Here is a 15,501-nt window from a genome sequence, read left to right on the forward strand (position 1 = left end):
TCCCACCTTTCTTGTAATTAGCACAACTTCTTACAGTGTTTGAGACTTTCATTTCAAAGTTTAAAAAGTGGCCGAAATATGTATTTGGTAAAATTCAAATAACATTTTGCATTGCTATTTTAAAGAATGTAGGCATTAAAGAATCAAGGAACAAACACACAGCGTTAGTTTTATGAAGGGAAGCAACATGGATACTCAGCTTTCTATCTTAAGAGATACAAATTAGACATTTGAAAGTATTTTAGCTTAACTTTATTAAATAGGAATGCAATGGGGAAGAGGTGAGGAAGCCTTTATTGTTTTTTTTTAATGTTTTTTTTTTTTTTACATTTATTTATTTATTTTTGAGAGACAGAAAGAGACAGCGTGAGCAGGGGAGGAGCAGAGAGAGAGGGAGACACAGAATCAGAAGCAGGCTCCAGGCTCTGAGCCATCAGGCCAGAGCCCGATGCGGGGCTTGAACCCATGAACCGTGAGATCATGACCTGAGTCGAAGTTGGATGCTTAACCAACTGAGCCACCCAGGTGCTCCGGCTTTGTTAATTGTTAAGGGCCTATAAATGCATACTTGATGCAGTACACACGTTTCCTAAGGTGTAGCCGCCCCCGCCCCTGTGACTGTCATCGTGTTTTGTGTACTACCTGGCAGAAGAGGGAAGAGGATATAAGTGGTAGGAAAGTGTTACAACCATAAAGCTGACACATTTTAGGCTCAGAGCTGCCAGTGTTTCCAAGTTGTGGACTTTGAAGAAAGATTATACATTCTAATGATTAAAATTTGTATAATCAGGTTGTAAAGACCTTCAGGACACTTACTTGTACACCCTTTACTTAGTATCTGGACCACACTTACTTGTAATATTAGGAATTTTTTTTTTCTAGACCCTTCCCCTTGCCCCCTTCTTGTACTAAACAAAGCTCCTCATTTCTGTGGTTTAGGGCCACCTCTTTGCTTTGTACATCACAATTTGCTTCTTCATTATATTTCTCTTGTTCCTAGTCCTAACATTTAAAGTTAGTTCTTAGGGGCGCCTGGGTGGTTCAGTCCCTTAAGCATCGGCTCTTGATTTCACCTCAGGTCATGATCTCACGGTTTATGGGTTCAGGCCCCGTATGGGCTCTGCATCTCCGACACTTGGGATTCTCTCTCTGTCTGCCCTTACCCTGCTTGTGTGCACTCGCTCACTCTCTCTGAAAAATAAACTTTTAAAAAATAAAGATTTCTTGTACAGCATAGAGTTGGGTCTTTTTCACTCTGATAATCTAATTGATGCATTTAGACCAGTTGCATTTAATCTGATTACTGGTGTTTTGGGGTACCATATTGCTTTTTGTTTTGTTTGCCCTATCTGTTCTTTCTTTTTCTTATCTTACTCTGAATTATTTTTCTGATTCCATCTCATCTAATAGCTTGTTCTATTCTATCTCTCTCTTCTTTTTTTTTTTTTGTTACCCAATTTAAATTGAACTCATTAACTTGTCTCCAAACCTTTTTACTTCTCCTTTAACTATTTCACTGACTGCCTTTGCTCTCATTAACTGCTCTTTTTCTCTCTCCTTTTGCTCTTATGTGTCATCAGATTCTCCCCATTGTCCTAATTGAATATTTCCTGAATTTATCCACTTCATTTAACTGACACCTTCCATATTCAGACACTGTAACCTGCATAAAGTTCAGCTCTCTCATGGTCCATTTTTAACTTTGTTAGTCAAAGAAGCACAAGTGTCAGCACTGACAAAAAATGGACACACCATTTGTTTTTACTTTGCTCTTTTGAAAAATAAGTGGTTTCATAGAACAGCAAAACTTAATTCTCTTTATCAGTTCATAAATTTTTCTGATTCTTTCTCATCACAGTAGACAGCAGCCCTCAGACTCTTCCTTAAACCAGTCTCTTCCCAAACAATAAACACCAACTCTCTATGAGTTTTAGCTTGAGTCTCTCCTGTGTTCTTGATGTATCAATTCTTTTCTTAGTATCTCAGTCTATTCCATAATAAATCAAATTGCTTTCAAAATTGAGATTGCAGTGGTAGAATTCTCTTTGGAAGAGAGGGAACAGACTACCGATTTGTTAATATATATATTTTTAAACAGTAATACACCTACCATGTCTTTTCTGGATAAATGTAATCTGTCTAGCTTTCCTGTTTTTTTTTAGTTTTTATTTAATCTGCTGTTTGTATTGTAGTCTGACTAGTAGTTTTTAGTTTTGTGCATAAATTCATTTCATAATACCTCTTTGCTTTTCAAAAGAAGCCCAAAGTTTTTAATATAGATTTTATCTTATAAGGCACTTGCTGTTCTAGATTTTAACATACTAATTGGGTTTCCCTGCTCACCTGTCTGGTTTCTCTCATCTCTAGACTTCTGTACATGTTGCCAGTTATATTCTACTCCTCGGTCTCAGTGTAGATATAATTTCCCTTGCGTAGCCATTCTTTATGATTCTTCTACTGGGCCTCCTCCTTCCTGTTAAATGTACCTGCTGAATAACCTCCCCTCTCACCAGTTGACTGTTTATTTGCCTTTCTCCACCATCAAGTTATAAGCTTCACAAAGGCAGTTTTCACATCTGTGTTCACAATTCTCTGGCACTTAATGGCTCTCAATACTTATTTGCTGAATGAACTGGTGGTTACCGAATGATCTGATATTGGCCTTCCTGTCCTTCGTTCTTAACACTTCCCTTACCTTGCAGAGCTAGTTAGCCAGTGTTCCGGTGCAGCATTAACCTGATACTGAGACTTCCTTCTGAATATTTTCTCATTAAATATGCGTAGGTGACTCTGTCCTGCCTAAGTGGATAGATTCCATCTACCATGTTTAGTTTTTATAGTACTTTGAACTCTGTTCTTGTTAGGCAGACTTTTATTAGTTCTAGCCCCTTTGGATGCCCTGCCAGTCAAATAGTCCTTTAAAAAAAATTTTTTTTTTGAGAAAATCCTGGCTTTCAAGGTGCTTTTTATTTATCATTATGTTACCCAAACTCTCAAGAATAGTCCGTTAGTTGGAAATGAGGTAAAAGGTTAATAATAGCAAAATGTGCTGGAATATGGTAATTAATTTTCTCTTGATTCTGGGGTGATTCTCTAATTGTCATCCCTTTCCTTGATTTCTGTAATCCTCTCCCAAGAAATTCAGTGTCACATCATCTTGTCAAACTCTGTGTGTCTAAAAGATCCAAAATCTTGCACTCTTTCCTAGTCTCCCCCCCGCTCCCCAGGGGTACAGTATACTTTATTGATCGTGCATGACAAGGTAGTCCTCTCCAAACCCCTCCCCTTATTCAGGAGATCTGGGATGGAAACTGTGTACAAGTCAGGAATTCTCCATGTGTTTGAGGATGAGTTGGGGCAAGGACGCCCCCGAAGCTGAGGGTCTTTTTTTCTCTTGGTCTCTCAGGGGCTGGTGGGCCAAGGGGCTTTTATTCCTTGGAAGCCATGTGGGCCATAAGGCCTACCACCTTGTTGCTGTAGCCAAATTCATTGCTGTATCATGAAATGAGTTTGACAAGGTAGTCACTAAGGGCACTTCCAGCCCCAGCACCAAAGGTGGAAGAGTGGATATCACTGTTAGAGTTGCAGGAGACAGCCCGGTCCTCAGTGGAGCCCAGGATGCCCTTGAGGGCCCTCTGATGCCTGCTTCACTACCTTCTTGATGTCATCCCATTTGGCAGCTTTCTCCAGGCAGCAGGTCAGATCCACAACTGATGCGTTGGGGGTAGTGACACGGAAGGCCATGCCAGTGAGATTAGCATTTAGGTCAGGGATGACCTAGCCTACAGAGTAGGTGCCAGTAGAAGCAGGGATGATGTTCTGGACAGCCTGTCCACCATCATGGCTTCCTAGAGGAGCCAGCCACAGTCTTCTGGGTGGCAGTGATAGCATGGACTGTGGTCTTGAGTCCCTCCACAATGCCAGAGTTGTCATGAATGACCTTGGCCAGAAGGGCCAAGCAATTGATGTTGCAGGAGGCATTGCTGACAATCTTGAGGGAGTTGTCATACTTCTTATGGCTCACGCCCATCAGAAAAATGGGGGCATCAGTAGAAGGGGCAGAAATGTTGACTTTTTTGGCCCCACCCTTCACACAAGCCCCAGCCTTCTCCATGGTGGTGAAGACCCCGGTACACCCCACAACATACTTAGCACCAGCATCACCCCATATGATGTTGGTGGGATCTCACTCTTGGAAGATGGAGATGGGCTTTCCATTGATAACAAGTTTCCTATTCTCAGCCTTGACTGTGCCATTGAATTTGCGGTGGGTGGAATCATACTAGAACATGTAGACCATGTAGTTGAGGTCAGTGAAGGGGTCATTGATGGTGACCATCCACTTTACTAGAGTTAAAAGCAGCTCTGGTGACCAGGTACCCAGTACAGCCAAATCTGTTTACTCCAACCTTCACCATTGTGTTTTGGGGACTCGGCTGGCACTGCAATCAGATGTGGCTGTTAATGGGGAAGAGCAGAGAGCCTGCTTGGGTTCTGACACCCCAGCCAGACTGCCTCCATCTGTGGTATTCCTAGCCTTTCTTAATCTTCCAGGCTTGAAATTTTGGTATTATTTTTTAGTTCTCTTTCTTCTTTATCTGCTATTTAAACATCAACTTCTATGGAGTCTCTTCCCTGGAATTTAATATTAGTTTGATATTTGTCTTTACTATTGCTGCTTGCATGTGAGCCTATCTCCCCCCCCCCAGCTTTATTGAGATATAATTGACAAAATTGTAATACATTTAAAATGTACAACATGGGGCGCCTGGGTGGCTCAGTTGGTTGAGCGTCCACCTTCAGCTCAGGTCATGATCTTACTGTTCCTGAGTTCGAGCCCTGCGTTGGGCTCTTTGCTGACAGCTCAGAGCCTGGAGGCTGTTTCAGATTCTGTGTCTCCCTCTCTGTCTCTACCCCCTCCCCTGCTCATGCTCTGGCTCTCTGTCTCTGTCAAAAATAAACATTAAAAAAATTTAAAAAAAATGTACAACATGATTTGATACACAGATACATTGTGTGATGATTCCCATGATCAAGGTTAAACATATGTCACCTCACATAGTTACCTTTTTTGTGGGGGGGGGGCATGGTGGAGAGAATGCTTAAGATCTACTGTCAGCAAATTTCAAGTATATAATACAGTATTATTATTAAGTTTGTTTATTTATTTAAACATCCAAGTTAGCATTTAGTTCAGTAATTTCAAGAGTAAAATCCAGTGATTCATCCCCTGCATAAAACACCCAGTGCTCATCCAACAAGTGTCCTCCTTAATGCCCCTTGTCCATTTAGCCCTTTCCCCCACCCAAAACCCTCCAGCAACCCTCAGTTAGCTCTCTGTATTTAAGAGTCTCTTGTGTTTTGCCACCCTCCTGTTTTTATGTTATTTTTGCTTTCCTTCCCTTATGTTCATCTGTTTTGTATCTTAAATTCCACATAGAAATGAAGTCACATGATATTTGTCTTTAAGTTCGCTTAACATTCCATCCACATTGTTGCAGATGGCAAGATTTCATTCTTTTCGATTGCTGAGTAATATTCCGTTGTGTGTGTATATATATGTGTGTGTGTGTGTGTGTATATATATATACCCCACATCTTGTTTATCCATTCATCAGTCGTTGGACATTTTGGTTCTTTTCATTAAGTTTATTTTTTAGAGAGAGACGGAGGGAGGGAGAGAGCGAATGTGTGCATGTGGGGGAGGGGCTGAGAAAGAAGGAGAGAGAGAATCCCAAGCAGTCTCCACATGGTCAGTGCAGAGCCTCATGTGGGGCTTGAACTCATGAACCTCAAGATCATGACCTGAGCTGAAACCAAGAGTCGGACACTTACCGACTGAGCCACCCTGGTGCCCCTACAATACTGTATTATTAACTGTGGTCATTATGCTCTACGTTAGGTCCTCAGAACTTTCTCTTTACAAACTCTGTACCATTTGTCTAACATTTCCTCTATTTCTCCCATCCCTGGGAGCCTTTTTATGTAGCTTTCCATTTGGACTGTCTCTGCTTCTACTGTCTGTCCTTTCCAATTCAGGGTCCTCCAGTCTCTTTTTTGAGCAACAGTTAGTGGTTGCCGTCATATGAAGAGTCACACGTTCAGGGGATTGGAACCAGTGGATGCTGCTGGTGAGAATGTCAACTAGCGCAGCCACTTTGGAAAGCAGTTCGGCAGTTCCTGAAAACCTTAACCTAGAGCTTGCATTTGTCTGACATATTCTAGTCCTAAGTATGTGCCCAGGAAAAATGAAAACCTCTACCTACACAAAAAGTTGTAGGTGGATATTCACAGCATTATTTATAGTAGCCCAAAAGTAGAAACAACACAAATGCCCATCAGTTGATGAGTAGATAAACAAAATGTGGTATAGCCATAAGATGTAATATTACTTGGGCATACTGAGGAATGACTTACTGATGTATGCTATAACGTGAACGAACCTTGAAAATAATATGCCAAGTAAAAAGCCGGACATGCAAGGCCATGTGGCATGCTTCTGTTTATGTAAATAGTGAAATCTATACAGACAGAGATTAGCGGTTGTCTAGGGCTGAGAGTTTTAGGGAATGATAGTTAAAGAGTACCTGTTTTGTCCTTTTTTTTTTTTTAATGTAATATTCACTTAAAAGTCACCATTTTAAAGTATACAATTCAGTGGTTTTTATTATATTCAAAATGTTGTGCACCTGTCCTCATTATCCCAGAACATTTTCATCTCCCCAAAAGAAACCCTGTTTCCTTTTTTTAAATACTTTTTTTTATTAAAAAAAAATTGTTTTTCAGTGTTTATTTTTGAGAGACAGAGACAGAGCATGAGAAGGGAGGGGCAGAGAGACACACACACACACACACAGAATCCAAAGCAGCTCTCTGTGCTGACAGCTCAGAGCCTGATGCAGGGCTTGAACCCATGAACTGTGAGATCATGACCTGAGCCAAAGACAGAGGCTCAACCAACTGAGCCACCCAGGTGCCCCAAAACCCTGTTTCCTTTAAGCAGTTACTCCTCATCCCCGCCACTCCCAACATCACCTTCTGACCTGCTTCTCCATTTTATGTTCCTTGTAGCAGCAATGTGTGAGGTTTCTGATCTCTCCAATTCCATGCCAGCACTTGCTGTTTTCCTTCATTTTTTCACTAGTCACCTTAGTGTATTTGAAGAACTATCACTAGGTGGTCTTATTTCCATTTTCTAATGACTTATCGTGTTAAGCATCTTTTCCTGTGATGATTGGCCATTTTTACCTCTTTTTTGGAGAAATATTTACTTAAGTCCTTTGCCCCCTTTTAAAATTGGGTTCTTTGTCATTTTGTTGAGTTGTAAGAGTGCCTTATGTATATTCTGCATACCCTTCTATATATTCTGCATACCCTTACTGAGTGTGTGGTTTATAAGCCCTTTCATTCTGTGGATTTTTTTTTTTTATTTGCTTGATTGTGCCCTTTGACTCACAAGTGTTTTTAATTTTGGTGAAGTCTAATTCCTTTGTTGTTGTCGTTGCTGATTGTGTTTTAGGTGTTCTAATTAAGAATGTGTTGTGAAATCCATAAGTCGTGAAGATGCACATTCCTTGTCTTCAAAGAGTTTTATACTTTTGGCTCATATATTTTTAGTCTTTGGTCCATTTTGAGTTGTTTTATGTGGTGTGAGGTAGGGGTTCAGAGTCATTCTTTTGTATGTGGATATCCAGTTGTCCCAGTACCATTTGTTGAAAAGACTATTCTTTCCCCATTGTATGGATTTGGCACTCTTGTTGAAATCAGTTGGCGATAGATATATGGGTTTATTTCTGGACTCTCAAGTCTGTACTGATTGGTATGTCAGTTCTTATGCCAGTATCACTATGCTTTGATTACTCTAGCTTTGTAATAAATTTTGAGGTCAGGAAGGGTGAATGCTCCCACTTTGTTCTTCTGTGTCATGAGTGGTTCAGTTATCTGTGGTCCCTTGCAATTTCATATGAATTTGAGGATTATTCTGTCCATTTCTGCAAAAAAAGGCATTTGGGATTATAATGGGGATTGCATTGACTCTGTCAATGAATTTGGGGGTCATTGTCATCTTAACAATATTAAGTCTTTGAATGTGTGAACATGGATCTATTTACATTTTCTTTGATTTTTTAGGAAAGATGTTTTTGTAGTTTTCAGTATACAAATTGCATACTTCCTTGGTTAAATCTACTCCTTTGTATTCTGTTTGATGCTAAGTAGAATTACTATTTTTTGGATTGTTTATGTATATAAATACAACCGAGTATGTATATTGATCTTATGTCCTGCAATTTTGCTGAACTCCTTTATTAGCTTTTTTGGGGGGATTCTTTAGGATTTTAAAATATATATATAATCCTACCGTTTGCAAATAGAGATCATTTACTTTTTCCTGTCCTATTTGGATGCTTTTTATTTATTTTTCTTGCCTAATTGCACTGGTTTTAACTTTAAGAACAATGTTGAATAGAGGTGGTGAGAGTGGACATCCTGTCTTGTTCCTGATCTTCGTGGGGAAAGCTTTTGGTCTTTCACTGTTAAGTATGAGGTGTGTTTTTGTAGATGCCCTTTATCACATTGAGGAAGTTCCCTTTCATTCCTAGTTAATTGAATGTTTTATTGTGAAAGGATGTTAGATTTTGTTAAATGCTTTTTCTGTCTATTGAAATGATCTTGTATATTTTTCTTCCTTTTATTAATATGATTATTGATTTTTGTGTGTTGAATCACCCTTATATTCCTGTAATAAATTCCACTTGGTCATGGTGTAAGATCCTTTTAATATCTTGCTGGATTTAGTTTACCAGTATTTTGTGGAAGACTTTTGCTTCTATATTCATTGGGAATATTGGTCTGTAGTTTCCTTTTTTTTTTTTTTTTTGTGATGTCTTTATTTGGCTTTGGTATCAGGCCTTGTAGAATGAATTAGAATGTTTGGAGTTTCTTTTTGGGTTGATGAAAATGTTCTAAGATGGTGGTGATGGTTGCACAATGACTCTACTAAGAGTCCCTGAATTGTACACTTAAAGTGGGTGACTTGTGTGGTAGCTCAGTAAAATTGTTACAAAAAAAAAACAAAACCAAAAACCCCCATATACACAACCCCAACAAACTTTAGGAGCACTAACCTATCTTCTTAGCTTAGAGTCCTTTCCATAGAGTTTAAAGCCCTCAACAATCTTGTCAGCCTCGCCTCTGGCTTACCTTTGTATGACTGATCCAGTGATAATGGTCAACACCCTGCCCCACTCACCACTTTCTGCTCCCCTCAGATCTCCTAGAATGTCTTGTGCATCTTGCTGCTCTACCCTGAGGACTGTCCCACCTGTCTTGAATGTCCTGTCCCTCTTTCCCACCAACAACGTTTCTTGCAAAGTTTTGTTCGAGTTTCTTGTATTTACCACTCTAGCCTGCAGTTGCCTTTTAGTCCCAAATCTATTCAGTGGGATAGAATATTTGAAATCAGAACTGTTCTAGGAAATCTGATGTATGTGTTTGTGTGTACCTATGGACACACACTTTTTTTTTTTTTAATGTATTTACAGTTAATTCACAAGTTTATAGAGATGCCTTTTTATTTGCACTGCTCTGGTCTCCCCAAATGGCTCTCTGTGCTTTGAAGACAGGCATGATGTGGTACATCTAGTTATTATATGACAGGCAAGTGTCTGTTGATGTATTATACATGTGTTTGGGAAATAGAAAGATCTAGGACTTTGTTATGTTTTGCAGTTTTCCTTATGTACCTCTAAATATTTTTGAGAAATTTTTGTATTACAGTAGAAGCAATTGAGTAAAGTCCTAATGTATAAAGTTCACATGCAAGTGTGAGGAATGTGTAGGTGAGGCTTTATATAAAAGGCTGAGTTTGGCATCTGGTTAAGTATAACTGGGAGGTTGCATAAGCATCATGGTGTAATGTCAAGGAGGTATTTCAAATAAAATAGAATTGGATTTAAGTCTCCGGTATCTATCTTATACATAGTTAGGGGCTTGAGTCAGGATTCAAATTCTGGTTGTCTAACTCCGGGACTAACAGTTAACTGCTCTCCTATTTTACATTCCATGCTTATTAAGGGAGGTTACTTCATTTCTCTGAGCCTCAGTTTATTCATATACAAAATGAATGTGATAACATTTGCTGTGCCGAGTTGTTTTGAGGCTTAAATAAGGACATTTATAAAGCATTTTGCAGAGTGCTTGCTCACAAAATAGGCAGGCCTATTGCTATTAGTAAAATATTTTGTTTACTCCAAAACAATAGCACTAACAAAAGAGATTTTTGAAAGCATCTCTGAAACTTATGCCGAGAAATTTGCTTATCTCCTGGCTTCGGAATATTGAATTCTTTGCTTTACATTTTGGCACACAGTTTTCAGTGTTCTATTTCTCTAGAATTTAGATAATTTTCCAAGTAAGTCATTTGTTAGTAATTACTTTCTTTTGCGCTCTTGTCGCTTTTTGTTCAAAATGAGTTATTGTCAAAGAAGTAACAGAATTCAACCTTCTTTGTCATTAACTTCCCGGTGACAGTTGTGGTTAACTGCAACTGATATATTAATGCCTTAGGTTTTGAAATTTCTGGAATGAAGTTTAGGAAGGTTGATGTTTTTTTGTTGGAAGCCATAATAGAAATGAATTTAGAGAGATGGTTATTGGTTTTTATCTTGGCTGCAGAAGTATTTGTAGAAGAGTATTTGTTGGTGTTGCTATAGGAACATAGTCAAAACTACAGCAGCGAAAGCATGACAGCGTTGATTGGCTTACCTGAATTGTTGTTCTTATTTAATTCCTAATTGACCACATTTGACTTTTTTTTCTTTCTTAGCTGTCATAAATATCCGGATATTATAAGTCCAGAATACATCAGTTTCGAGAATACTACTATTTGGTCGCTTACTTCTTAGAGGCTTGGGGGAAAAAAAAAATCCTGCTTAAGGCACATCCAAATTTCCTGTTTGTAATGGTGATGGATTGTAATTAAAAAAATATGTATCTCCATGTATTCTTAGGCTAGTTTTGGTTCACTTGGGGATTTTTCTTCATGAAAACCACTTGGTAGTTACTGTTTTCAAGTTTTATTTACATTTTCTTTTACAAATCTGTTATGAAGTTATACTGTCCATGCTGTCCGTTTTTGGTTTTTAATAAAGCTACAATTTGGGTCAGGAGAAAGTAGTGGCACTAAGCAGTTTGTAGGGGAAAATAGCTCTCCTTCTGGCTTTTATAGACTCTCTTGCTCAAAGGAAGGACTGCCATTGAGTCGGTTACAACTTCAGTGGAAGATGTCTTGCAGCTGTGCCTTTTTGGTTTTCTTCCAGAGATAGTATTTGTGTGCACTGTCAGAATGCCTTAAAGGCCCACCCTGGAAAGGATTCAACTCTGTAAAAGGAGTTTTGTTTTATAACCTTTCACATATTCTTATGGGGTTCTGGTGGTGACCGTGGTCTTTATTGTCTTGTCTTTTAAGCTGGCATTTTATTGAGACACAGGCTTCACAGTTTGAAAATAAGAATTACAGTTATAGTTATTGTATCTCGTAAAATACGAATGGCCAAATCCTTGGCACACACTACAATTAAAATGGCCCTTTCCAAACCTTGTGATTTTAGTCAGTTAGTTTTTTAAACTTCTTTTCTACTGCTATACTGGTATGAAGATGGCAGTCATTTGACTATATTTCTTCTAGGTAATTTAATAGATTTTGATTTACAAGTCAAGTTAATGTGTTAGAAGATTCAGGGAATCCCAAACAAAGTTTTTAAAAGACCAATAACTTTTCATGTTGAGAATAGTTCAGTTTAACCTGTTTTGAATCCTTTGTTGACATGAATGCTAAGAGAATTATCATTGAATGTACTCTAGGGGATTGGCCATATTTTCTCCCCAAGTTTTCCTTTTCTCTTCAGTTTTTTTTTTTTTTTCTCTCCTTTAAATGTTCCAGAGTTCTCTAAGTCATTTGGGATGGAGAACAGGGCTTTAGAGATACTCCTATATCACTAGTTTTCTCAGGCCACTTCCTCTGCCAGCCCATGTGTATTTCCAGTTACCTTCCCTTGGGGATGTCCTTCTGCTGTTCAAGATGAAGGGGTGTGTGTGTGTGTGTGTGTGTGTGTGTGTGTGTGTGTGTGTATGTACTTTTTAAAGTAATCTCTACCCCTAACCTGGGAATTGAACTCAGGACCCCAAGACTGAGAGTCACTTGCTGTACTGACTGAGCCAGCCAGGCACCCCTTCTTTTGTGGGTTTGATCCTGTTTTGTTTGTTTGTTTGTTTGTTTTACTTCTTCTGAACTACCTGCCATCCATTTTCCTTTTTCTCCTTTGTGTCTCAAGCCTCTCCCTACTCTCTCTCTCCCACCAAAAGCCTGCACCAAACCAAAACCACCAAAACATCTGCTGTGCACAGATGTTTTCCTGCAACCTAGTACTTCTTGTAGTTATTCGTTCCCGATTCTCTCGCCTTTTTTCTATCGCTAAACGACATTAATCTACACTCACCTCTAACCCTCCTTTCTTCAGTATTTTTTTTTTTTTTAAGCCACTTGGCTTTTCGTCCACTGTCCACTAACTTGTTCTTAGAGGTTACCAGCAGCCTTTTCACAACAATGTAAAAACTTCAGCAGTGCCTGAAGCAATGTGCCCTTGGCCCTGTTCTCCACTCCTCCTAGCCTGACTCTTCTCTTTTGGCAATATGTTCATGGTTTGTGGTCTTTCTCTTAGGCTGATCCTTCCAGCCTCCTTTATAGCTTCCTTTCTGTCTGCCTGGTGATTTATCTTGAGCATTTTTCTTTCTTCCTTTCTTTCCTTCTTTCTTTTTTAAATGTTTTATTTATTTTTGAGAGAAAGAGAGCACACGCATGGGAGGTGCAGAGAGAGAGAGGAAGACACAGAATCCGAAGCAGGCTCCAGGCTCTCAGCTGTCAGTACAGATCCTGACACGGGGCTCGAACCCACAAACTGTGAGATCATCACCTGAACTGAAGTCAGACACTTAACCAAGTGAGCCACCCAGGTGCCCCATAATGATGAGCATTTTTCTTACTCTGTTTTGCTGGGGTTTCATCTATTGCATAGCTTCACATAACACTGACGGGCCAATGAGTTCCAAGTCTTAGCATGGAAACCCCGACTTTGTTGTTCAGACACCTATGTCTGACCATCCTGACTTTCCACCTGGCTGTACACAGGCCCTATAGTCCACGTGCATTCAACCTGGAAGCTTGTGCTTCTTTCATTCCTGTTACCTACGTTTCTTGGAAACTCCTCACTACATTCATGGTGCTTCCCTGTCTGACCTTTGACTGCCAGGAACCTGGGAAATTTGCTGTTACTCCCACAATATAATTCATTATCAAATCCTGTCAATTTTACCTACTAAATATTTATTGACTCCGTCTCTTCATTTGCCTTTGTTGCCCCTGCCTTAGTTGAGATGCTGTTTCCTGGATCACTGGAGCATCATCTTAACCAGTTTCGTTTGTGTCACTTGTTCTCACATGACTGCCCTGTATTTTCCATCGCCCGCAGGGTAGAGTTAAAGCGTCGAAACTTTAGCATACCCATCACTTACTACTTGACTGCCTCCTCCCTCGTCCATCTCGTCCACTCCTACCCTGTGTTCCAGGCGGACGAGGTACTTACCGTTCTCTACCACGCTTTTATCTTTCCTGATTCTATGCCCTTCACTTGCTGTTCCCACGGTGAGGAGTGCACTCCTACCCGCTTTCACTCCGCCCTGGAAGCACCTTCTTATCCTTCAAGGTCAGCTCAAACTTCACCCCGGGAAACATTCTTTCCTCTTCAAGTCCATTACTGTTGAATTGTCTCTGCCTGTATTTTAGCTCTTCCTCTCTGTGCAGTAGAGTTAGTTATTTAAATACCCTCCTGACAGTGCTGGAACCAGGTTTTACACAGGTTTGTAACCTCAACAGCTATCAGTAAAACAAAGAGCAGTTCCTCACTGAATGAATGGGTCTTAGCAAGACCCAAAAGTACAGAGCTGAAATCAAGATCTCCTAGGCAGAGGTGATGGTGAGTACTCTGGCTTGATGTTGGCTATTCTGTTTTGGGTGGGTTGGGGCTGTGGACCGAGGGCACGTTTGCACCTGTGCTTCGGGTTTTCTTTCACAATTCAAGGTTGGAGAGTTGAGTTGTTAAAGTGAAGCGACAACACGGAGCTGCAGTTTCAAGTGACCGAGCTAACAAAGTTGTGTGGTTTTGGAGGTACACAGGGTGCCCAGACAAGTGCCCAAGGCGTGCACATGGCCTGTGTCAGGCAGAGGGAGGAGTAACAGGTGAAGTGAGGAGAGGCTGGCTCTGGGGTTGCCCCTCCCCAGGGCGTGCTGTGTAGCTATGACTGCTTATCACACACATCTTAACCTTTCCCTGCCTTGCCCAGCCAGGAACAGTGTTCAACTTTGTCCAGCGCGATTTGTCATGAAGCTTGTGTTGACCTGTTTGCTATTTATGCGGTTTCTAGTGGCGCCTCTTGGAAATTGTGGTGCCATTTTAAAGGAAAGGAGAGAAGAGAAAGAAGGGAAGTTACAGAGGGTGGATTAAGGTGAAGAAACATTTTTCCTTCCCCAAGTTGAGGGGGAAAAAAATAGGTAAATGGAATTGGTAAGAGTTTACTCTATGTTCAGCGTTTGATTTTTAAAAGTAAATGTAAGGATACATTCAGCCATTTTTAGGAGAAAGCCTAGATGAATTTTTTGACCATCGGGATACTGTATTCAACAGGAACTCACGTTCTTTTAGTAGTAGCTGTGTGGCGACTCTCAGACGATTCTTACAGTGGTCCTGTTACGTAGGTGGGTGGTCGGCTGGTGCCTTGACCGATTCAGTCACCAGCTAAGTGGTAACATGCCATGGCAACATGCAGACTCTCTGAATATGAATTTAATGTTCTTTCAGATTGAGAAGTATCAGTAGATACTTTCTTGGCAATGACCTCTTTGTTTCTCAAGACCTACTTTTTTGGGGAGTGGGAGCGTGTAGGGTTTTTCCTGGGTGCAGAGAGTGGGGGCAGAGCTGGGGAGCACTGATGTCTACTGCATGCTTAGTCTCCGGGCTCTTTAGTCCTCTGGCCGTTGGAGAGCCAGAAAGGGCCTCTGTGCCGTGTGTTTTCTGTAACCATGTCTCTGCTCTTTCCTTCTCATCCAGGCGGGGAGGCTTGCAACAGGGAAGGGCCATGGGATTATTAGACAGAATCTGACATCCTGCCTGGGTTCTACTGCGGACTCCCTGCACAACCCAGGCAAATCCTCTAGCTTCTGGGCTTTAGGTACCCCAGATGTGAGAGGCAAGGGCCAGACATCCCTTATGGCTCCAAATTCTTTATTCTATAAAAACCCCATTTCGTTCAGCCATGTATGTAGGGCGTTTCACAGGTACTGGCAAAGTCTTTGTTTCTGCTTTTTATGTTATGGGCTTTGTGACAGGTGCTTTTATTTTCTTTAACCCCTAAGTCAAAGTGGGTGTCACCGCCATATTATTAACAGTA

General features: G+C 40.4%; 1 protein-coding gene and 1 pseudogene across 1 annotated transcript in view; one reads left to right on the forward strand and one right to left on the reverse strand.

The window, feature by feature from the left end:
- The window catches only part of EPB41L2 (erythrocyte membrane protein band 4.1 like 2), a 255,844-nt gene that overhangs the window by 104,724 nt on the left and 135,619 nt on the right, over window positions 1–15,501 (forward strand). The window lies entirely within an intron of this gene.
- Window positions 3,429–4,418, reverse strand: LOC124528803 (glyceraldehyde-3-phosphate dehydrogenase-like; annotated as a pseudogene).

This window comes from Lynx rufus, unplaced genomic scaffold (genome assembly GCF_022079265.1).
Source record: "Lynx rufus isolate CCGP_SWC_20201006 ecotype Redwood Valley unplaced genomic scaffold, mLynRuf1.p SCAF_6, whole genome shotgun sequence".
NCBI lineage: Eukaryota > Metazoa > Chordata > Mammalia > Carnivora > Felidae > Lynx > Lynx rufus.